The sequence below is a fragment of the Cebus imitator genome, unplaced genomic scaffold (assembly GCF_001604975.1).
Source record: "Cebus imitator isolate Cc_AM_T3 unplaced genomic scaffold, Cebus_imitator-1.0 Scaffold119, whole genome shotgun sequence".
Taxonomy (NCBI): Eukaryota; Metazoa; Chordata; class Mammalia; order Primates; family Cebidae; genus Cebus; species Cebus imitator.
This window is the reverse complement of record NW_016107434.1, coordinates 2,300,607-2,325,035: the sequence shown is the minus strand read 5'-3', so window position 1 is coordinate 2,325,035 and position 24,429 is coordinate 2,300,607. Positions and strand designations below refer to the sequence as shown.

The following is a 24,429-nucleotide window of genomic DNA, read 5'->3' as shown; positions in this document are numbered from 1 at the left end:
GAAGTCTGATGCAGATGTAGAGCCCTAACAGAGAAGCTCTACTAGTAGGGCAGCATCAAGTGGACATGTGAGGTTGCAGACTCCATACAGAGTATTCACCAGGGCATTGCCTAGTGGAGCTGTGAGAAGGGGGCCATTGCCCTCCAGGCCAAAGAATGGTAGAAGCAGCAGCAGCTTACATACTTAGCCTGGAGAAGTACAGGCACTGGACTCCAATCCATCAGAGCAGCTCTGTGGACTGTATCCAGCAAAGATACAGGGTTGAGCTGCCTAAGGCCTTGGAAGCCCACCCCTTGCACCTTTGCACCCTGAGTGCAGGACATTAAGTCAAAGGAATTATTTTGGAGCTTTAAGATGTAATGACTGCCCTGCTGGGTTTCAGACTTGTGTGGGGCCTATTGCCCCTTTTTTGGGGGCTGATTTCTCTATATTGGAATGGAAATGTCTACCCAAAACTGTACCACCATTGTATCTTGGGAGTAAGTAACTTTTTTTTTTTTTTTGAGATGGAGTTTCGCTCTTGTTACCCAGGCTGGCGTGCAATGGCGTGATCTCTGCACACCACAACCTCTGCCTCCTGGGTTCAGGCAATTCTCCTGCCTCAGCCTCCTGGTAAATAACTTTTTTTAATCTTACAGGTTCATAGAAAAGAACTAACCTCCAAATGAGACTTTGGACTTGGGACTTTTGGGTTAATGCTGGAATAAGTTAAGGCTTTGGGGGACTACTGAGATAGACTGATTGTGTTTTGTATAGAAGGACATGAGATTTGAGGAACCAGAGGCAGAATGATATGGTTTGGGAAGTTTGTTCCCTCCAAATCTCAAGTTGAAATGTAATCTCCAGTGTTACAGGTGGGGCTTGGTGGGAGGCTAGCCTTTGAAAACGGAGAGAGAGAATATGCTGATAACTGAGATAGTAGCATAGAATTATTCATGTTGTGCACATCCCAACAGCACACATCAGCCTTCATGATAATAATGATGATAACCCAAATGTGAAATTTCGATTACTCCATATTAGGTTGCTATAGATACAGAGAACTATTTACCAATTTATCTTAAACATATTAAAGATACAAATTTCAAACTTAAATTTCTAGAAGCTTTACTAAAACCTAATGCATTATTAAGTAGGTAAGGTAAAAAAGTATTTTTCTCTTTTATGTTTATTGAGGATGGAAATCTTATGAATCTCTCAATTTTATTCATAGTTCTCATAACAAAGAATCAGCTTTCAGAAGTTCAAGTTTTCCTAGATATTACAGCAAATGCATTAGCTTATCTAGATCTTTGTTGGATAGACAATTGACTTACTTTTCTATGCTTTCTACTGGTGAATGCTTCAAATACAATATTAAAATAGATAAATAATTGCCTATCTGTCCTTTAGTACCACTTCATATACAATTCTGAGTGAACTGCCCAGTAAAATTCAAAAGGGCATGCAAGACTTGCTCCCTTAAGCAGATTCTTATTTTCAGGAGACCTCAAAGGCAAATTTTTGATTGTTTCCTTTTAAAACTATAAACATAATGAAACCATTCTAAAAATAATTATGGTATATTACCCAAATAGCTCACAAAATTAAAGACTCAACAGAAACATTGCCTGAAAACTTTATTGTAATTTAAATATGTATTGACACATTTTGACCCAAAATAGTTTTTTTTAAATTCAGAAAACATATGCTAATAATAAAATTTTTCATGAAAAAAATGACCAAAAGGAGATATGCCTTTTGACCTAAGCAGGAGGCTGGAAGCCAGACAACTCATTTTCTTTTTTATGGCTTTTAACAAAATCATGGCTTTAAAAAATATATATATATATATATATATATATATATATATATATTTATTGCACTTTAGGTTCTGGGGTACATGTGCAGAACATGTATGATTTTTGTATAATCACGATTTCTTGAAATCCATTCTTCTATACAAAACATTGGTCGACTCTTAGGTATCATCTCTTTTAGCAAGACATTCATGAATTCCCAGGCTGGTGAGAAAAATGCTCTGGTCATACATTCATTCCTAAAATATTTATAAATGATCATGTACAAGTCAGGCAATGAATCTCCGAGGGCCAATATAGCTTAAGAAAGAATATGTTGTAGTGACACATTCTAACAGAGATATCTTTCGTAGATACTTGAGGTAGCCTACACTAGCCTTTCATTGACCTCTGGTCAAGACATTCTCACATACGACAAATTATTTGATTTTTTTGTTTGTTTGCTTATTTTCACTTAATCGATTTACTTGTACATTATTTTCAGTTAGTAATAGAACAACCATAGCATTATTCTCACCAAGATGCCTCACAGAATTTAGACAACATAATATTCAAGAGTATATTATTCAACTCATTTTTATTACATATTGCTTCTCGAAGAGTATCCCCAACTCTTCCCTTCTCTTTTTATATAAAACTAATTTCCTAGTTCATTATTTGTTTTTGCTACTCCTCCTACATGATTCAGCTTCTGCAAATAGTTTTTCTTTTTGTTTTTAAATAAGCCTGGGTCTCATTCTGTCACCCAGGCTGCAGGGCAACAGTGCGATCATAGCTCACTGCGGCTTGGAACTCCTGGCTGGAGCTCCTGGAACTCCCAATCAATCCTCTTGCCTCAGCCTACCAAGTAGGTGGGACTATAGGTGTGTGCTGCTACACCTGGCTGATTTTTTTTTTTTTTTTTTTAATTTTCTGTAGAGACAAGGTCTCACTATGCTGGCCAGGCTGGTCTTGAACTCTGGCCTCAAGTGATTCTCCCATCTCTGCCTCTCAAAGCACTAAGATTACAGTTGTGAGCCACCACATCCAGCAGTTTCCACAAACAGTTTTTGAAGAAACTCAGTCTTACAGACTGTACTGGGTTGTCACGCTGCTGCCGCCACTGTGCCAACCCTTCAGGTCTCAACGAGGCTGGCGGGTGCTCCAGAATGAGAAATGAGCCAATTTGGGAGCATACTGGATCCTGCTTCATTCAGCTTTACTACCAGTTATTTCATAATGATAAATAACCCAACTAGGTGCAATTTACATTGATGTGCCATGCCTTACATGGAAAGGACAGCAGATCCAGGGGGAAAGCTGCCATTGTGGAGAAGTTATCTAGCCATCCCTTCCAAACAATCCAGCACAGCATCACAGTGCAGGACCATCAGCCCAAGCCAGCTGCATCATCAGCATAGTTGTGGGCCAGCTTAAGATGGATGAAGACCCCATCATGGGGTTTCACAGATAGATGTTCGTATTGAAGAACATCAACAATACGTGGGTTTGCACAAATGACATTCTGGCTTGGCCTGCACATCTTGGACTGACCTCTTTCCAGCCAGGCAGTCATGCTCTTTCCTCCTCCCTCCTCTTTCCAATATCATTTATACTCCTCCAGATGCTCCACATATCATGCCAAAGGAGCAAGGCCTTGGTGGGAGTGGGCAAAGTGCAGTGCTGCCACCCAGGTGTTGTGCATGATGTTTGGATGTTAGACTAGTTGCATCTGAAGGAGGAAGTGTTGTGCCATGCATGCCTTGAAAGATGGAAGGGAAGGAGAAAGCAGCTGCCTCACCACCCAGACACTGATTTATTCAGATGTTTCAATGCCTCATGACACAATAAAACCACAAACATTTTCTTAAAAAAGCAGCTCAGTGTTTACTTTAGCATTGGGTTCCTTCTTCCCCAAATTTGAATAATGCTGTCTGATAAAAACATAGGATTGAAGTCATATAGAGTTGAGGTTAATAGTCTTACTTCACTAGTTACTAGCCGTGTGATTCTGGACAAGTTATACAACCTCTGTGAAGCTCAGTTTCCATACTCAAAAATGGAATAATAATATTCATTTAAAAGAATAGCTGTAAGGATTAAATAATAAGCTGCTTAGCATAGCATGAGTTATATACTGAGTTTCTATGCATTTGAGCCTGGTCTCTGATCCATTTCTTTAGTAGTAACCTGTGATTAAGAACAGTCCTACTATTTAGTAGAATCAGGCTTCTTCACTTATTTTTCCCATTTATATTCTGGGTTTTCTCTCCTGGTAGTCATGTGGCCATGGAAGGAAATACCATCTTTTCCTGGCCCTTGAGTCTTATCACATTATCTCTCTTTCCTGGTCAGAAGCAAGCTTTATGTGTCTTTCTATTACCAGCTCTCCCTACTTCTCTTGGTGCTCCTGAGTAATTCTTTTTTTTTTGAGTCTAAGTCTCGCTCTGATGCCCAGGAGCTGGAGTGCAATGGCGTGACCTCTGCTCACTGCAACCTCTGCCTCCTGGGTTCAAGCAATTCTCCTGCCTCAGCCTCCTGAGCAGCTGGTACCACAGACACTCGCCACCATGCCTGGCTAATTTTTGTACTTTTAGCAGAGATTGGATTTTAACATATTAGCCAGGCTGGTCTCTTGGCCAGGCTGGTCTTGAACTCCAAACCTCATAATCTGCCCACCTTGGCCTCCCAAAGCGCTGGGACCACAGGTGTGAGCCACTGCCCCTGGCCCCTGAATAACTTCCTATAATGGTTCTTTCCACCCCACCAAACCCAACGAGGGTCCTCTAGAATCCTATTACCAACACCAAAATATGTTTTTTGTTTTTTTTTTTTTTTTTTTTTTTGAGACGGAGTTTCGCTCTTGTTACCCAGGCTGGAGTGCAATGGCGCGATCTCGGCTCACCGCAACCTCCGCCTCCTGGGTTCAGGCAATTCTCCTGCCTCAGCCTCCTGAGTAGCTGGGGTTACAGGCATGCGCCACCATGCCCAGCTAATTTTTTGTATTTTTAGTAGAGACGGGGTTTCACCATGTTGACCAGGATGGTCTCGATCTCTTGACCTCGTGATCCCACCCGCCTCGGCCTCCCAAAGTGCTGGGATTACAGGCGTGAGCCACCGCGCCCAGCCAACACCAAAATATGTTTAAGCTAAAGTAAAAACAATGGTCACCATTTCTAGCAAGAAAGATGGTTTACTTTTTTCATTGGACACAGTATACACACACACACACACACACACACACACACACACACACACACACACACAAACACACACACAGTCTTAGACAACTTCTGAATGCCCTGGAAAATGACTTTTGAAATCCAATGTATAAGATATAAGCCATGGCAATGTAAATTGATGGTGGGAGAAAATGGTTCTCCAAAAATTACACTAGTGATTCTTTCTGACCCTCTTTGCCTTTATCTTTGCTGTAGTAATTTCAGATGTTTTATTCTTTCATTAAGCATAAATTTTAAGATCAATTACTTTCAATCCAGTTCTGAGGGGTCAACAGGACAGAACACTATTTCCTTTCAGGACACAGTTCTGTTCTGGTAAAAGGGAAGATTTCCATTTCAAGCATGATCTGATCATCTCCCACAGTCAAACTATTGACTTTTCTCTTTTGTCATCTATCGTCTCTCATCAGCTGCCATGAAGTTTCAGAAACTTGAAAGTTTTACGAGAGCTTGATGACATCCCAACCTAGTAAGTGTACAACATGATCTCATCGCATATTTACAAATAATGTCTTTTCCATATAATATATACAATAAGAAACCTTCTGAGGAATAAACTTAACATTTGTGTAGAGGAAATGAAATGCTACCTTTTTTTCCCCTAAGGTAAAATGTGTTATTTGGCTAAATTTTTATCCTGAAATACTCCAAGGAGACATGTCTACATCATGGGCTAATAGATTGCAAAAATTTTCTGGACAATAAAAATGGTGATTTAAATATTAACAAAAGGAAAAAAGCGAGAATATGTACGGTTTTATTTACTTTATAACTTCAGAAATATTTTATAATATAAATTATACATATAATAAAAATTATTTTGTAACAACCAATAAACCTATATTGTGGGGGAGTGGTAAGCTTGGAAAAATGAATGAAAGAATAAATACTTCCTTTCCCTACAGTCCTAGTAAAAGGACTTCAGGGCTTGCATGGCAAATTTGAACCAGAAACAAGTATGATGACTTTTGTATTAAAAGAAGCAAACCTACGACAGATATAAAAGGAAAATTCATGGGTGAAGTCTCCAAAATATATGAGTTTTTTTTTTTTTTTTTGAGACAAGGCCTCATTCTGTTCTCCAGGCTGGAATGCAGTGGTGCAATTACGGCTCACTGCAGCCTTGAACTTCTGGGCTCAAGCAATCTTCCTGTCTCCACCTTCCAAGTAGCTAGGACTATAGGTGCACACCATGCTCAGGTAATTTTTTCAGTTTTTGTAGAGATGAGGTCTTGCTAAGTTGCTCAGGGTGGTCTCCAACTCTTGGGCTCAAGTGATCCTCCCACTTTGGCCCTCCCATACTGTTAGGATGACAGGCCTGAGCCACCATGCCTGGCCCAAAATGTATACATACTGAGATGCATTAGAGATATCTACCCTGGTCAGGAGAAAAAAACCTGTATCTAAAATAAGTACGTTTTATTCCCAGCCTTGATTTTTTCCTGTTTTCCAGTACCAATAACTTTTCAGAGAACTTACGGTAGTCATTTGGTATGGTTTGGCTGTGTCCTCACCCAAATCTCACCTTGAATTGTTGCTCCCACAATTCCCATGTGTTGTGGGAGGGACCCAGTGGGAGGTAACTGAATGGGGTGGGTCTTTCTCATGCTGTTCCTGTGACAGTGAATAAGTCTCGCATGATCTGACGGTTTTATAAAGAGGAGTTTCTTTGCACAAGCTCTTTTTGCCTGCTGCCATCCACATCAGATGTGACTTGCTACTCCCTGCCTTATGCCATGATTGTGAGGTCTCCTCAGTCATGTGTAACTGTAAGTCCAATAAACCTCTTTCTTTTGAAAACTGTTTAGTCTTGGATGTGTCTTCATTAGCAGGGTGAAAATGGAATAATACACCATTTTTTCTTTAAAGAAATAGTTTTCAAATTCAAATATTCAATGAAAATTAAATAATTACTTAATCAGTTTCTTTTATATTTAAAAACAAATACTTTCAAATTCAGTCGAAATCTGTTTAGTTAACATTCTTGTTTACTTGAGGAAGTTTACCTTATGTCCAGAAATATCTAGACTAGATTTCTCTGGAACATTCTTCCTGATGAGATTCTAGACTGACTCAATTATTATTTTATCTTTGAGTTTTTTTTTTTTTTTTTTAAACCTGAGCTGACTTGTTCACTATAAAGAATCCTAAACAAATAACTCTGAAATGATACTAAGAGTTGATAGAGGCAGCTCTTGAAGCTGGGGCAAAATGAAAAAAATCATCCAAATGCTACTAATAATCTTTGAGGCACTGAATTTATTAAAGACAAGCTAGTGAAAGCAGAATGGAAAACAAATATAGTGTGCTTCATGAATTCACCTGTCCTGAGTAAAAAACATCACTTTATTGTCAAATAAATGTTTAAGTTTCATCACAGACTAGGTAGATTAAAAAACACAAACTAGTTACCTTCCATTAACATGAGAATTTCCAGGTATTCTAATACTGCAGCAGCAATGAATTTTTCAGACAAACACAAGAACTAGATCCAGTCCAGATGTGATGATAGCACATTAATAGGCTAATTCTTTTAGCTATCTCTTGATTTTCTGAGACTCATTCGCGGAGTGGCAATGCTATTAACTCTGGAGGTGCTTTGCCCAATAAATAGTTCTCGATTAAATCGTTGATTGGGCCTTCTCTGCTCACTTCACTCTCCATCCCTCTGGGAAATAAACTCTTGCACAGTATCCTTCAAAGGACACAGAATAGGCACTATAAGCAGTAAGAGCATATACTGACTGAATGAACAAATGACTGAATAAATAGTTCATAAGACATTGAGAGTTAAACTGGCATTACTGGATTAGTGGTCATTATCTAGAGTAGAAGAATCATAAAGTCTAAAGATAATACAAAAATTGATCTGTCCAGTACATTACCCTGTTAATTCAATTTAGAAAACTTTGTCTGAAAAGGTGGAATTTAAATCTTTAGTATATTAAAACTTTTGGGAGGGGAATGGTGAGCTGTATACTTATTTGAAAAAGTTTTTCTTTTTAAAATCATCTACCACAATTTTCTGCTAAGAGAACTAAGAGTTATTTTTGTTATTTTCTGAAGATTATCTAAGAGTATTATGGCTTTGCTATTCAGGGGAAAATGCTAGAAAACTTCTAACCAAGGCAAATTATCTGTCACTTCAAGCAGATTTCCTGTGAGGAAAGAAATTTTACAGGAGAAGCAACAGGTGTCTTTTTTTTTTTTTTTTGATGCAGTAGTATACTGCAAAAAGAAGACAATAGAAAAAAGTTGTTAAAATGTGACACAAGACTGAAGGCTACAATACCAACTCTCAATGAAATAAATATTGTACAGAATATCCACTTACAGCCACAATGCTGAAATTGGGCTGAATTGTTCCAACCCAGTAAACAGGGTTTGTTTAAGAAAATATTTTTATGAGCCAAGAGATGATATATTAGAAAAATAATGTTCACAAAAAGTCTAGTTTTTAACAATTGGCACCATAAAGCACTTATTATCTCGGATTAGTAAAACAGTTTGTTTGAAAGCAGTCAGTTTTGAAGATTATAGACAGGAGGGTAAGTTTAAAAACATATGAGGTTTATAGAGAGCATTATTTTACAGAAAAAAAATGATTTAAAATAGTCTGAACTAACATTATTTGGAGTCACTTTCATGTTATAGAACTCAGTAAATAATGTTTTTAAAAAACTTTGCACAGTTCTTCTTGATCTACTTGTAATTGTAGGACATTATTAGTTTCACGTGTATCACGTTTCCAGCTCTGGGTGTTGAAAGATTTATTCATGTTGAGCTGTGCCCTAGGGTAATTTTAGTTTTCATAAAACCTAATTCTACAATTATAACCATCTGAGAAAATGAGTGTTCTTCCTACGAACAGTGTAGTAAGAAGATACATTTTTATTATAAGCCTGATTTTCACAAGTGATTATTTTTTTCATTTTCTTTAAACTCCTCACTTAAATTTTTTTCTTATTAGGCCCTCAACCCACAAGTGTTCAACTGTCATGAAAGATCAGTGTTACTGAACTGCCAGCATTACTCTTTTGTTTGAAATGTATAAAGACAAATAAAGGAGACATTGCAAAATGTCTTTGTGCAGTAGAAGCAGATACTGAAATGATAAATAACGTAACCTGTGAACACTAGCTATAATGTTCTTGGATAGAAGAATTTTCTAAATATCAAAGACAGTGGCATCACTGTCAGGTACTCCATAAATAAACCATGGACAATATCTGACACTGGATCTTTCATTCTTGCAATGCTATCCTAAATAAGCACGTTTCCGTTGCCTGTCTGAATTCTACATGCCCATTTCCAGAAATGATGCTGCAGATAAGTAACACTGTCATGTTAGTTTTGTCCACTACATAGTGATTATCCTTTCCTATCTGTAGTTTGGGAACATTATCAAGGTCAGACGCAAACTCTCAGAAAACCTTTCCTAATGTGGCTATATTTGATAATTTCTAGAAGGGGCTTTCACAAAAAATCAACTTTGCAGAAACACACATGTTTTTTCTAAGATTTTACTTTTAGACCATGGAAAAAGGAAAGATTTACCAGTAAGCCTTTGGAAATTTAAAACCAAAAGGAGACTAAGACTAGTCTTTCATTGTATGTATTTTCATTTAATCACTAAAAATGTGATACTTGAGGATGGCATATCTAATTTTTTTTTAAGATGCTTTTACAATGACCCTACTTTTTCTACCTTCCTAACCTCCTCCTATTTATTTTATTTTGACAAATTACTTATGAAGCATTTGCAACTGATGCACATATCACAAAATTATTTCTGCCTAGCTTCCTCTGTGACCTGCCCGTGGGACATGACATGCTCCAAGATGCATAGATCTATCAACCCGCATTTTTCCAGGACAATGCAAATTATGACAAATCCCATCATCCTGCATTATGTGCTTCATGCTAATCTCACTAATTCTAAAGAATCAGGAGGGCTTGTTGCTCTGCTGAAGGGCATACTGTCTGATTGAATGATAGGAAAACATTTGCCATCCCCTTCTCACAATCCCAGCTGTGGCCACCACTGCCCCACTTCTGCTAGGCAACCGCTCTTGCTGTGTAACTTCTATACCAGAATTAGCTTTACATCAACTGAGCTTTTTAACAGGAAACTACACAACACCAAAAATGATAGTTCTAAAGTCCAGAAAATAAAAGGCTTTTGGGGATAAAATGAAAAGAGGAAAAAGTATTTTTACTGACTGTTGGATACCAGTATTCATTTCTACTTATTTAAAATTAAGAGTTAAAAATCAAACTTATCATTTATATGATAAAAACCATACAGTTTCTAGACTTAGAAGTCTCTGGCTGCTGGATCACTACAAATGGCCACCTGAGAAGTCTCTTAAAGCAGCTAACCTTGAGAACAATTCCTTTGGGCTTCAGAAGGTGGCAGTATTACTACATGAAAGAAGCTTTAGGTTTCCGTGCTATTCCATGGCCACATTGCTGAAATAAACATGTTTAATTCCCAAAGAAACATATATTTTATCCGATGGCATAATTTACTTATAACATTAAAACTCAAACATGGAGCAATTTGTAGCAATAACCATGATTATGCTGTTAGTGGCCCAAATGTCACTGTCTAGATTAGGCTAAATGATACCTAGCACCGAAGAGCTTCTGTGATTTATTTTTTATGATCATGGGTAGAACTTGCATGCTTAAAAGGTTCACCAGAAAACTGCCTTCAATAAATAAAAAAGGATGAAAAGATTGAAAGAATATCATATTATTGTTCAGAGATGTGATTGTAAAAAAACGTCATAGGAATGAGGCAAATTTTAAATCTCAGAGACATTTTCAGAAAAAGAGGTAAATATTTTGAGCATTTCTAATGTTACGTTTTAGATCTTAAGTATTTTGCTGTAAGCAAATAACTCATCTTATAAATTAAAATTTATCTAAACTATTTTGTCCTTTATGAATGTTTCCTGAAATGTCAGAACAAAATAAAGGTTTAAAAATACATGTAATGCATTAAAATTGATTATTTTAGTTACTTTTAGAAAATGTAGTAAATACAAATCTGCTGATAAATGTTAAGACTAAAATATCCTATTCAAACCTTCAATAATTTACTTTTGGGAGTTCTGGTCTAATGCACATTTCTACATGGAAACTATATTGTAGGCTCTTTTGGCCATTATAATATATCAAATTGAAATTCTTATGCATAATCAAAGTAAAAGTAAACCACACTAAATTTGAAAAGGAATGTAAGCCATACTAACTAAAGTTGAAAGGTTTTGCAATGAACTCACATTTTAGCACTCACTAAAACAAGGGCAAATTTAAGTCAGCATTTACATCTGTGCCTTAATGCAATGTTGCGTAATTGGTTTAATGTTTTAGTGAGTCCTGAGATAAGCTTATTATGTACACAGCACAAATCAACATTAAGGTATTACAAAGAACAGACAGGAAGATCTTTAGCTTTCTACTTTACTCCCAATGAGACCCAGTCCCCTCAGAGGAATATGACGATGTGAACATCATTTCTGCAAAGGCACTGGGCACACCCTGCACATGCTGTGGCTTGTTGACATGAACCAGGGCAGGCAGACACCAATAATACATGAAGTGCGGTTCAGAGGCAATTAGGATCAGTTGTCAAGGCCAGGCCATTAATGAAAGAACATGTCAGAGGAGCTGGAGACTTCAATGGTTGAGGGCAAGAAGGCGATTTAGTGTGACAGATCGAGTCCTTCCAATGTCCTCAGTGGTACATGCTAATACCAGCCTTAACAACCTTTTGTGGCAGTGTATAATGCGACTAACATGGACTTTGATTCAGCAAAATGACTGCTGCCACTGTTAGTCTGTCTCATTTCGAACAACAATAAAAGCATTGCTACAAATAATTACCCATTTCCATCCCTCCCTCTGCCACTTTGTGCATGCCACAGTTGTTTGTTACTAGAAGGTTAGACTGTTTATCACTTTTGGTTTGTATGATACTTTTTATTGGTCAGCACATATAATCTTAAGTAACTAATTATAATATATTTTAGAAGCCAAAATAAATAATTAAACCCATCACATTCTCATATAATTAACGTTAACGACTTCCAACACAAATAAAATATGCCTAAAAGAAACAATATCCACCATGTCACTTACAGACAATAATGAAAGTTGCTTACCCAGGCTCCAAAACCATTAGCCAAAAATTAACCTAAGACTCAAAGAAGTTAATGCAGGAGCATGACAGAAAAATCACCCACTGCCATTTTTTTAAGTTTCACAATTTGATAGTGATTTAAAATAAAAACCTACATGCCTACAAGCTGAAAATCAACAATAAGTAGAAAAAATACATTAAACATTGGTTAGCAATCCAGGTAAATTACAAGGGATGGCTAATGGTTTTGAAGCCTAGGTAAGCAACTTCCCTTATTGTCTGTGAGTAACTTACATGGTGGACGTTGTTTCTTTTAGACACATTTGACTTGTGTTGGGAATCCTTGGAAACTACGTGAGAATGGGATAGGTTAAATTATTTATTTTACCTTCTAAAATCTATTATAATTAATACTTGAGATTATACATGCTGACATAAAAAGCATCACATAAACCAAAAGTGACAAACATCCTAACCTTCTGCAGATTTTTATGTTTTGCAAAACTTCACAGCATCACACTTTTAAGTTGTCTTTATAGAGGCCTGTTATTTGTTAATTTTTGGCTCTTCTTTCATATTTTCTACTCATTTGGATAAGATATTCTTATGAAGACGAACATTAACTTAGAAGAAAAATGGCTTAAATTTTCTCATAATCTCTTAATGTTCTCACCTCCTCCCAATTTTCCAGGATTTACTTCCAGCATCTAGCTACAAAAGATGATGTGATATCTTAGGGCTTAAGGCAAATAGCTCGGCCTTGTCTGCTTATGAATGACTAGAAAGATATGAAGAAGAGTATATGGGTAGAGATTAATGGAAATTATATTGTCAGGTAGGTACCTTCTTGAGGTATATACATTTTTTTTCTGGGTCTTATTTTTCTTCTTTTCTGAGATAGTCCTCACTTATTTATTTCCAATTTCATACACTACTGTTCTTTTCTTTTGCTATTTTATTCTGTTCTCTTTGCTCACTTATTTTTTTTTCTGACCTTAGTCACTGCCACTCCATTCCTCTAATACTTAATTCATTTCCAGCCTTCTTGCTTCCTCATATAAATGCTTTTTCCTCATTTCTCAGGAAAGCTTTTAAAACTGGGCCCTAATAGGAGAAGTTGTGTAAAAAATTTATCAATACAAATATCTAAATGTTCATGTAATCTCAAAAAGCATTCTCATTTTTTTGATGAGAAGTATTTAGGTAAAAGTTTACCATTCTAAAAATGTAATCTTTATAGTTATACCCAAAGTAAACCCGCTCCAGACACCTGATAATATTATTAAGTTATTATTACATTAACAACATACCACAAATGTAAATTGTCTACCTGGTCCTAACCAATAATAAATATATCTTCTTCCAAAGAGAGATTCATCTGATCTACTCTTGATTAGTCTGCAAGATATCTAGCTTAACATTAGCCCTCCACGTCTGGGTCTCTGTTGTGAGACTGATGTTTCTGTACCGTGGTATGATAATATTTGATATTATTTTTCTCCCTAAATGTTCAGGACTAATATGATAACAGAATTTGTTCAACTGGTGACTGGGATAAATCTTTGTTATTTTTTTCAGGCTTCTGGCCTTCATGACAGAGAAGTTGGCCTAGAGGGCTAAAAGTCAACACTGCAAAGTTAGTGATGATTCACCTATTGGTAGGATCAGGACTTTAGAAATTACCAAAATGAAAATAATGTTATGTTTATTCATTTGAATAACAGAAAATTCATATTTAAAAATGCTGGGAAACTTACTACTTTTTTAAAAAATGTACTTTTTTTTTTAAAGTGAGCAACTTTTTTGAGATGGCTCTTGATACTCAGTTCGGTTTCTCCCCCTCTTTGCCTGAAAATCTGGCATTTCTCATCTGTCGTAATATGTTTACTTTGAGTATAACATTTTAAAGGTATTATTTTGCCCTCTAAAAACTTACTCCTAGGTTAGTTTTCCTTTACAAGCATAATTATATCTAGTTTCTTCAATCATTATCTCATATTTTAATAATATGCTGCCATTTGGGTATAGCTATAACCATAATAATGAACATAAGGTTCAAAGATCACTAGATATATAGATGGCATGAACAATTAGCAAGAAATATTCTACAGCATAGAGATCACACATTTTAAAAACTCTGAAATTCACTATAGAATTTGCTATTCTGACTAAGGCAGCTTTCTGTGTAATTAACATAAATCTCTTTATAAAGCATGCTAGTTTTAATAACAAATAGGGACATTTTCCAGGAAAAATAAAGAATAGAGCATAAATAAAATTATAATATGAATAATTTAGTTATCTCTTTCTCATATCTCATAATGATACTGTGCAGCTATAATAGACCTAAACTGGAACTATTTTCTTTAAAAAATAGGCTTATCTCCTTTTCCTGTATGCCATTGAAATTCATATCATCACTTCCACACAAAAACACATAATTAATCCTAATTGTTTCCAACACTCTGAGCAGGAGAAGTGGAGTCTATGGTTTCTCCTTTTGTATGTGTTGAGTCTTTCTGGCCACAAGGGCATCATTTAGTAAATTACTTCCTCCAAAATGCTGACCAGTGCCCTCTTGGCTTGAGAGAGTTACTGTAGTTGCACGAGGTGAGTCACTGAATTCCTTTGCGACAGAAAGATGAAACTCAGTGATTGCTCAGGGGTGTCCTATTCTGATATTGAATGATGATCTAGCAAGCGGGAAAATCACTTCTGAAATGCAGGTCTTAACAAGACAAAGGAAGAGGATGCACTGTAAAAGCACAGAGTGATGGGTGTGAAAGGAATGTAATGGTCTTCCTGACTGGTGGAGAATTCAAATGGAAACAGAATGAAATCTTCCCTAGTGGTGATTCTTCAACTTTGTTATGACTTTTCCAAGATTAGCTAACTCTGTACTATTGTCTTATTTATCTTGGGTGACATTTGTTAGCATAAGAGGCACAGTTATCATAAAACCACTGGCATTCTAATCTCTAGGCTCTAAGTCCTATTCAGTAGGGAGAGAGTTTCACCTCTCAGCCAGTTCAATGGTTTGCTCCAACTTTGACTAACTCAGTCCTTTTCCAATGAACTGTCTTTGGCCATGGCTGCACTCCTCAAAGTGCCCTAGTTCCTGAATTGACTCCATATATAGCCAGTTGTTTCCCTGCTTCAAAAATGCTGTAATGTCACTCCTATCCCCCTCTCCTCCTACTCCACCCACAACCGAAATGTACCTCTTATCTGCTGGATCTACCCTCTTCCTCAGTCCTTGAAGAACTGTAACAATTGTTATTTCCTTAGTTAGGACTAGGTTCTTAAAAGAGTTCCCTTTGAAGTTGCCTTAGACTTCTTGTTCCCCCTAAATTTCCATCTCATATCCCTCTTGTGATTACTGTTATTACTAGTATAGTCTTTAAATAGATCTTTGCTTTCAGAGAGCAGATTCATAGTATTGTCCCTTCAAGATCAGTTGGGTCATGTCCATGAGGATTGAGCTGTAGACCTTCAAAAGGAGACTTAGTAGTTGGAACAAGAAACGCTCCTTGCAGCTTTAACTTCAACAGTACCTACTGTTGGTCCTCTTTACTTTCCTTTGTCGTTTTTTTTTTTTTTGTCTTCAATATCTGCTAACTCTGATTCTATTAATTCAACAAATTTAACTTTGTGGGCACCTATTATATACTAAATACTGTGCTTGAGATACAATAGTGAACAAAAACAGGTGCAGTCCCTTTGCACAGAGCCTAGTCTAGCAAAGGAGTTAAACTTAATAAAACAATCCCACACTTAGATATAAAACTGCAGCTATGACATATGAGATAAAGATGACGTACAAAGTACTATAAGAACTGGATCAGGGAGGCCAGTGGAGTCAGGGAACGTTTTCCTAAAGCTATGAGACTTGTGCAGAAATCAAAGAGAAGACAAACAGCTGGTTAGTTTCCAGGAACAGGATGAGATACGCGTACAGGTCCTGTTGCATGGTGAGTTCACGGGGCTCAGTCACATTGCCTTTCCTCACGGCCCCAATCATCCCTCCTATTGCCATGTTGGCTACCTCAGATTTGACGGGCAGTTGCTGGCACTGCCTGGCTCCCAGGGAGGCTCTTCTTCCTTCACTAACACACTACCATCTCACTTCTATAAACTAGCTCAGAAACCAAGCCTGTGAAGAAGGCTAATATGGGCCACTACCCTCTTTTCCTTCTGTTACCATCAAAACTAATCAGATCCACATTTAATTTCAGTCTAAGTCTCCCAAGTCATTTTCATTTAACCCATCTCCGACCTCCCAAAGCCTTTCCCTAGAACCTATGGAAATCAGAATCTCTCAGTAACAAAACCCCTCCATGTCCACAATTTTTTCTGTTGACTTTTTCCTCACAGTGAAGACAGGACTCTAAGTCTGCATCTTTTCCTGAGTACTTCAAAATGAAAGTTGCTTTTTCTTTCCCACCCACATTCTAGGACCTGGAGGTAACGTGTCTTCTCTAGCTCTTTAAAATCTCCAGTCTCTTAGAGGCACAAACCACTACCAGACTACACCACCATTTTCATTGTCCTCCTCCATGCCATTACTCCTGTCATCATCCCTGATGGCTTTCACATCTAGGTAGATAATCCATCTGACACTGTGGACTCTTAGGTAACTGAATTCTACAATACCAACAAGACCTTCCTCCACCCCACACCAATCAATCATTCCTATAGTCACTAGAGCTGTGTTTTCAGAATGCAAAGTTTGATCCATTAGTAATCATAAAAGTCAATTTAATGAGTTATAAACAGTTTTTTTCCTTTTAAGTAACATAGAATAGATTTAAAAATAGTAAAGTTTATTGAATGAAATCAGGTAAACATTATTTCATAACTTTTTCAAATACATATCATATAGGTCTTGTGCATATTGAGTTGCGTTAAACATCTTATTACCTACTATGTCCATTTTAAAAAGTTTTAGAAACACTGTTTGGCCTTGTCATCACCAATAACCACATTACTTCCAAAATTCTGATTTTAAGTGCAGATTTGCTAACTACCATCTTCTAATTGTAAAGCCTACTTATTCTAGCTCCCTTCCTCTAAAATTTGTATATTTCATTCAGACCTCCAATTTATTGACGCTACCACTTTTTACTATACCACTACCACTCCCAATATGCTCATATCCTTCTTTACCTGGCTCAGATTCCAGCCTCCATCACTTTAATCATACCCATAATTCCTATACTCCTTGCTACTCTGTTGTATTTTCTTGTGAAAATCCCAAAAGCTACACCCAACTCTCCAGCTACTTTGCGCCACTATTCAAGCTCCTGAATGTTGTTAGAGAAAAACACATAATTGGAGACAGATTTCACATTACATTTATGATGATAAATTTCTAGCAGGCATTTAATGCTGCCCAATCTTACTATATTTTCCTAGTATTTTAACTTTCTCTTTCCCCTCACAACCATTTTTTATTTCATCTTCTCTAACCTGATGGCGTGGTTTCTTACTTCACCTTCTCAATACCAAGTCTATAGCCTGATAAGACCATGTGCTGCACCTTCACTAGGATCACAATAGAATTGTCCCTGCTCAAGACTAATCACCCTACTTCAAGTTCCAACCAATCTTGCCAACACAAAGATTTAGATTCTGAAATTATGATTTCATTGTCCTGTGTCTTCAGTTTTATCCTTTTTCATGGATTATACTCATTAACATAAAAAATATGCTATAATGACTCCAAACTTAAAACCAATTTTTTTAACCCCTTGTCCTCAATTTTTGCTGTCAACTAACTGCCTTCTTTATGTTCCCCTTTATAGCAAAGTTCCTTGAAAGTGAAGTCTGTATCTACTCTTTTCCCTCCCTTATTTTTCTTTTTAAACCTATTAGGTTTTTATTTCCACCAATCTGTTGAATACAGTCTTGTCTAAGTTCTCAACAATTTTCATTTTGACAAATTCTGAGGCCAGTCCCTGTCCTTTTCTTATTCTATTCAGAGCAGCATTTGTCCCATGACCTAATTCTTTTATTTTTTTTTTTCTCCAGTCTTTCATTTCTTCTTCTGAGAGACCACATGTTTTTGGTAAGGAGATTGCCTGATCTTATTAAACGTGCTTGGACTTGATCTCTCTCCTCTTCACTTCTCTATCTTTTCTCTATAGGCGACTTTATTCAGTTCCTAGACTTTAATCTCTATCTATATACTGTGATTTTCCATTTTATATCTATAGCCCTGACCTTCACTTGAGTTCTAGACTCACAATCATCTACCTGCTTGATACTTCGTGATCTACTAGATACAGTCAATTTAACCTGCTTCAGCCATCCACCCTACCCCCATCAAAAAAACTTGATTTCTCTTCACTAACAAACCTGCTCCTTCCCTACTCTTCTCTATTTCAATTTATAAGACTACCGTTTATTTGGTGGTCAAGGAAAAAACCTAGGTATCATCCTTAATTTCTACCTTTCCATCACCAATCATCAGCAACCTCTGTTAGTTCTGCCTCTAGAATATATGCCAAATCCTGCCCTTTCTTTATCTCTTATTACTGCCTCGTATCTCTCCAACCTTATCGGTAACATTTTGTTTTTAAATTTTTATTATATATTTTTAAAAACCACAAAATAAAAAAGGGACCAATCAATATATATCTTAGAAGTCCTTCCAAGAGTCTCCGTATGTAACAGCCATGGAGGCTGTGACTTTTTCAGCCTACATGCTGAAAGATGACTTGCGCTCTAGTTCTTAAAATCAAACTTTTTCTGCCAAACCAAGACCCTAAATTTGTCCAAATTGTAGAAACATGCATTTGCCACCTGTCCACCAAAATACCTCCCATTCAAGTCAACAACCACTTGAATTGCTGATATAACTCTCTCAAATTCTAAAAATATTCATACTGCTTTATCATCAGGGGCATGAGAATTTCAAACATCGCACATTTCCCAACTTTGCCATACTTGTCACATTCTTTTTTGGTTTCAACTTCCAAGTCTTCGTCCACCTCTCCGACACCATGTTCGTTAGTAGGACCACTTTAGTAAGGCACTTAAGTAATTCAGTCAGTGGATTTGAATCTGACTTCTTGGATGGATCTTTCTCTGCTGTCTCTGTCGTTCCAATAAAATATAAACTCTTTAAGGCCAGGGCTGTATGTTCAGTTCCTAGAATACAGTTAGTTCTAGGGTTCCACAAGGGGCTAAACACAATAAAATATGCACTTTAAAAAATATCACCCTGGCTGATAGCCAAGTTAACACACAGAAACTAGTGAGGAAGTTGCTAGGGCAGCCTGGGTGAGTGACGATGGGAGCTTGTACTAGGACTGTGAGCACAGAGGTGGTAAGAAGTGAATGGATTTCACAAATGTTTAGGAAGAAAATCATTTGTCCTAGGCCACCCACGCAAGCGCAACAGCAAGTGAGAACAAGGTTGGCATGCTGAATGAGCAAAAAATGGAAGATGGAGCACAGTGAAAAATAAAAAAGTGGTATGAGATGGGGCAGACAAGGGTTTAATCACATAGTTCTCATAGGCTACAGTGAGAATCTTGGGTTTTATTTTAAATGTTATGGGAGCTATTGAATTGTGTAATCAGATTTATATTCTTAAAAGATCACTTTGAGTACTACATTGAGAATAAATCATGGAGGAGGCGGCCAAAGTAGAAGTAGACAGCATTTGTTGAAGGATGTAATGGACAAAAGAGGGAACATGAAAAATGCCTAGGTGTTTGGCTTGAGCAACTGGGTGAATTTTTATGCTGTTTCCTGAGGTGGGAAAAGATAAATGGGAGACAAGTGGGGATTAAGTCAAATTAATAAACTATTATGTCGGTTATTATCTTTTACCCCATATGGTAAATCTGGATTTCCTACATAATTCTGTTGACTGTTTCCTTAGGTTAGTACCAAGGACTGGGAGTTTCAAATATTCTTTGCAACATTTGAGAACTAAAGAATCCCCTTGATCATGATCTTCTGTGCCCCTGTAAGCTCACAGGCACGTATGGCATCATCATTATGCTGAGTCCTGTGCTTTACTCCATTACATTACCTGTTTTATAGAGTGCCACTATTCAGCAATGTATTCTATCAGTACAGTTCAGCAATGTATTCTATCACCATCTCTCAAAGCATGAGAAAAATCATCTTTTTTTCAAATATTAGAATTGAATAATCACACTCAAGTTATCTGAGATTATTTCTCGATCTGAGCAACAATAAAATGATCTTATTTCCAAGTTAAAAAAAGGAATTATATGAATCAAGAACCAAGGACCTTTCTCAATACTAAATCACACTAATTATTTTAGATAGTACTATGTAGGTTTAGAGAAATATAAAACCATACGTATTGTTCAAACATTTCTTCCAATATTCATTTGATCACATATTTTAATAGGTGACTTTGTCATCCAAGCCAGGACACTTACGAGAGCGAAAGAAGTAGGTACTGTTAATTACAGGAAAATATCAGAACTGTGCAGACATACTTGGGTCTAAGGTCACTCTATTTATAACATGATGCCTTAAGAATGAAAGCTCAGACAATATCTGGCTTCATTTAGCTAAGTCAGGTGGTAAAACACAAAGAATAAAAATGAAAGAAAAGTCAGAAATTCTGCATCTTGCTTAGCGATTGTTCTCCTCTTTGCTTTTCATTTAGTTGATTTAAATACATAAGTATGAAATAAGTTTGGAAAAGTCAGTTTGTTCAACTAAATTTGTGGTACAAATCCAAATTAAGATTCTTATTTTATTATATTAGGACTCATATTAGTGCTTAAGAAATCTAAAGCAGATGCTATAGACATATCATCTACACATTAAAAGAAAAATTAAACTAACTTCAAAAACTAGAATAAAAAAATTAGGTTGAGTGCAGTGGCTCATGCCTATAATCCCAAGGTGGGGGGATCACTTGAAGTCAGGAGTTGGAGACAAGTCTTGCCAACATGATGAAACCCTGTCTCTACCAAAAACATAAAAAATTAGCTGGGTGTGGTGGCATGCGCCTGTAATCCCAGCTATTTGGGAGAATGACGCAGGAGAATTGCTTGAACCCGGGAGGCAGAGGTTGCAGTAAGCTCAGATAGTGCCACCACACTCCAGCCTGGGCAATAGAATGAGATTCCATCTCAAAAGTTTTATATGTATATAATTAAAAAGATTAAAAAACCAAATTCCAACATTTATTGTAGTCAACACATAAAATACATATATAGGTTTGGTAAAAATATATGCATAAAAAGGAAATATTTATATACAGAATAAAACCATCATATCTAGAACTAAGACAAATCAAACTGAATACCAAATCTTTGGTAGCAAAAGGAAAAAGGTTTCTACTAATGTAAATATATACTTGGGGACGTTTATTTTCTCATTTCAGTTGTCACTTTCAAACTATGCTGTATTTTCTGTATAGCCCATTTTTCATCTACCCAATTACTAGCAATCTTTTTTCTACTATCAAAAATGATCATTTGTTTCTTTATTGTAGTAGATAAAACATCCTTTCATTGTTTCAGCTCACAAGCTGTGCAGATCCTACCCACTGTTCTTGCCTCCAGCACTTTACATTATTGGTGTATTATTTCATGCATGCCCTACTCTTTTATCAATTGCTTTTGAAGTAATGTTAATAGACTAGAAAATTGAGACATTTATGAAGTATAGGCAGTGTTTATGAAAAAATCCATAAAATATGACACAGGCAAGACAAGATAAAAGCAGCATTTTAATAGATTATAGCAAAGAGATCCTGTCAGACTTGACAACTGACTCCTTCGAGATCACTAATTTTTATGGGATTAATTCTGTGGTATAAAAAAATGAAGTTAAATGTCCTAATTAATCTGTAAATAGCACACCCACAATTAAACCTTGTGGCCCCTTCTTGGATTGGGGCTGCAGTGATTTTTCAAAAGTAATTATCTCAAATTCACAATGAAGACAATTTTTCTTTTTCCTTTTTTTTTTTCCTCATGGCATTTCAGCTAAATATCCACCTGAATTCAAACTTGAACAGCAGTCTTCTGATATACAAATCGGTTTGCAGATTTGTGTGGAAACATGTTGATTAGACTTGTAAGCTATATGCTTATAATGCTTTATAAAATAAAATTTGGAGAAATGGTGCAGAAAGGAAGTGGTAAAGAAAAACTAGAGTTTCTCCATATTGGGGGAACTCTTTGTTCTACAATTTCAGAACCCCAAAAAGTTGAGTTGCCTTCTCTTACACGGGTGATAATGTGGTGATGCCCTGTCTTTTATATAGGAGTTAGAAAGTACATTACGTTGGAGTTACAAAATAAAGCATTCCCTAGCTTTTCCATCATGATGCTATGGCAGGGTATTCCAGAAATATTAGTTCCATTCCTCTTCCTTCCTTCTACTTTTAATATTTGAACTTAATAATACTTTCTATAAAGGTGTGATGTTTCTATATGTAGTCAGGAGAAAACAATACAATTTATTAAATATAAAATATTTTAAAGTATTTTTATAAGAGTTAGTGCTAATAAAAATGCAAACTAGCCTTTATGGTTCACATTTATTATTTAATTTCTTACCAACAGGAGTTCCGGTGACAAATATTACTGCTACTGTCTTGTTAATAATAAGGAAACCAAGATTCAAAGGTATTTAAGAAATTACTCAAATTATATATATAGGAGGTAAACAGATTCTCAAAGCTAGCTCTCCTGACTCCAAATCCCATGCATTTTTCATTGTAAGTATACTGTGATGCTACAGCTTTGCAATAAAAAATAACCTGTTTGTAAAGTAAAATATTCTACTAGTTTTGGTGAAGAGAAAATTATTCAAATCAGTGAGCTCTGAAGTTAGAAAAAATAAAAAAGGAGGAGAGGTCAGTGTCTATTTACTCTTCATTTGAATATTCTATTTTTTTGAGGAATGGGAATATAGTCGTCATTTTTTTTTTCCTTTTTTTAAAGAAGGGTATTAACTTTCTTTATTGAGTTCCAGGATAAAGTAGAATTGTAAAAGCTAATCATTTTTTTTTCATTTGTACTCTAAGGCCCTGGTAATAGGTAAGCTGTGATTATATTCCTGAAAAAAATATTGCAGTAAAGATGGTATAATACTGCCATGTTTTGAGAAAGATCTTTTAAGTTGCCATTACTTGGCAATTAGTACTAATGTTAAGAAAACAAACACTGAGGTTCTCAGATATAAAAATCTAGCTTTCTGATTGCTTATAGTCTTTCTAATATAAATGACTTAAATATTTTGGCTGAACTGACACACTGATGTAGTTAATTTGATTAAATGATATATTTATCTGATTACCTAACAAATTGAATCATATAGGCTAGCCAAAACCTTTCATATCTCACATGAGGAAATAGAAAATTGAGAGACACTAAGTGCTTTGCTCAAGATCATGTCCAAAGTATGTTACAGTTTCCTGACTAGAACTCACTACTGCTTACGCCCAAGTTCTTTTCCAATAGATTACCTTACTTGATTTTATCAGAATATTTTTCAGTCAAAACCTCTGGTACACACATTCTAAGATTTTAGCACATCCTCTGATAGAACATCCTTCAACAGGTGAAACATTTAAGAACAGATAGGCCCAGTATTATAAACATGATTGCAAAGAGAAATCTTAAGCTGACAGAAAGAGAAAATAATAAATGGCACCCTTTTCATCTCTAAACTCTCTAATTCCAAGAAAACACCCTAAAGCCTTTGCCTTGGGTAAAACATATTTGAAATGCCAAATCCGGTTATCAATTCATCTCTATGTGTGTCGGGAAGGATTACCACAGTTAAGTACAGTCTAATCCTGTTTATACCCAGCATTACTCCTGATGTTCCAGTAAGAGTGCCTATTTTTATTTTTATTTTTGAAGTGACACTAACCTGAGAAGAAAGAAAAAAACAGTATGTTTAAGGCATTCTTCAAAGCTCATCTCTATGAAGTTATTTGGATGGTTAAAAAAAAAAAATCCAGCAAGCTACAGCTAAATTAGATAGTCTCACCCTCACATTCTCTGAACACAGATAACAAACGAATGTGAAATACTTACAGTGTTTGATAATCAAATTTGTAATTCTGCTTATTTTATGCTGTTCTGTCCTAGGATTGAAAATAAAGACAACTAGTCACAGAGGGACACTTTAAATATTATTGTTTTCACATCTTCACATGAGAGCAAATAGGGAAATCTCCTCGTATGGTATGGTGAATATAACATGGAATTTTTATATGACCAGCTCATGTGCTCATTAATGC

The 24,429-nt window shown here is 36.2% G+C and overlaps 1 pseudogene; it reads left to right on the top strand.

Moving 5' to 3' along the window:
• The first annotated feature begins 2,947 nt into the window (after nucleotides 1-2,947).
• On the top strand, nucleotides 2,948-3,504 carry LOC108311853 (annotated as a pseudogene).
• The last annotated feature ends 20,925 nt before the right edge of the window (nucleotides 3,505-24,429 follow it).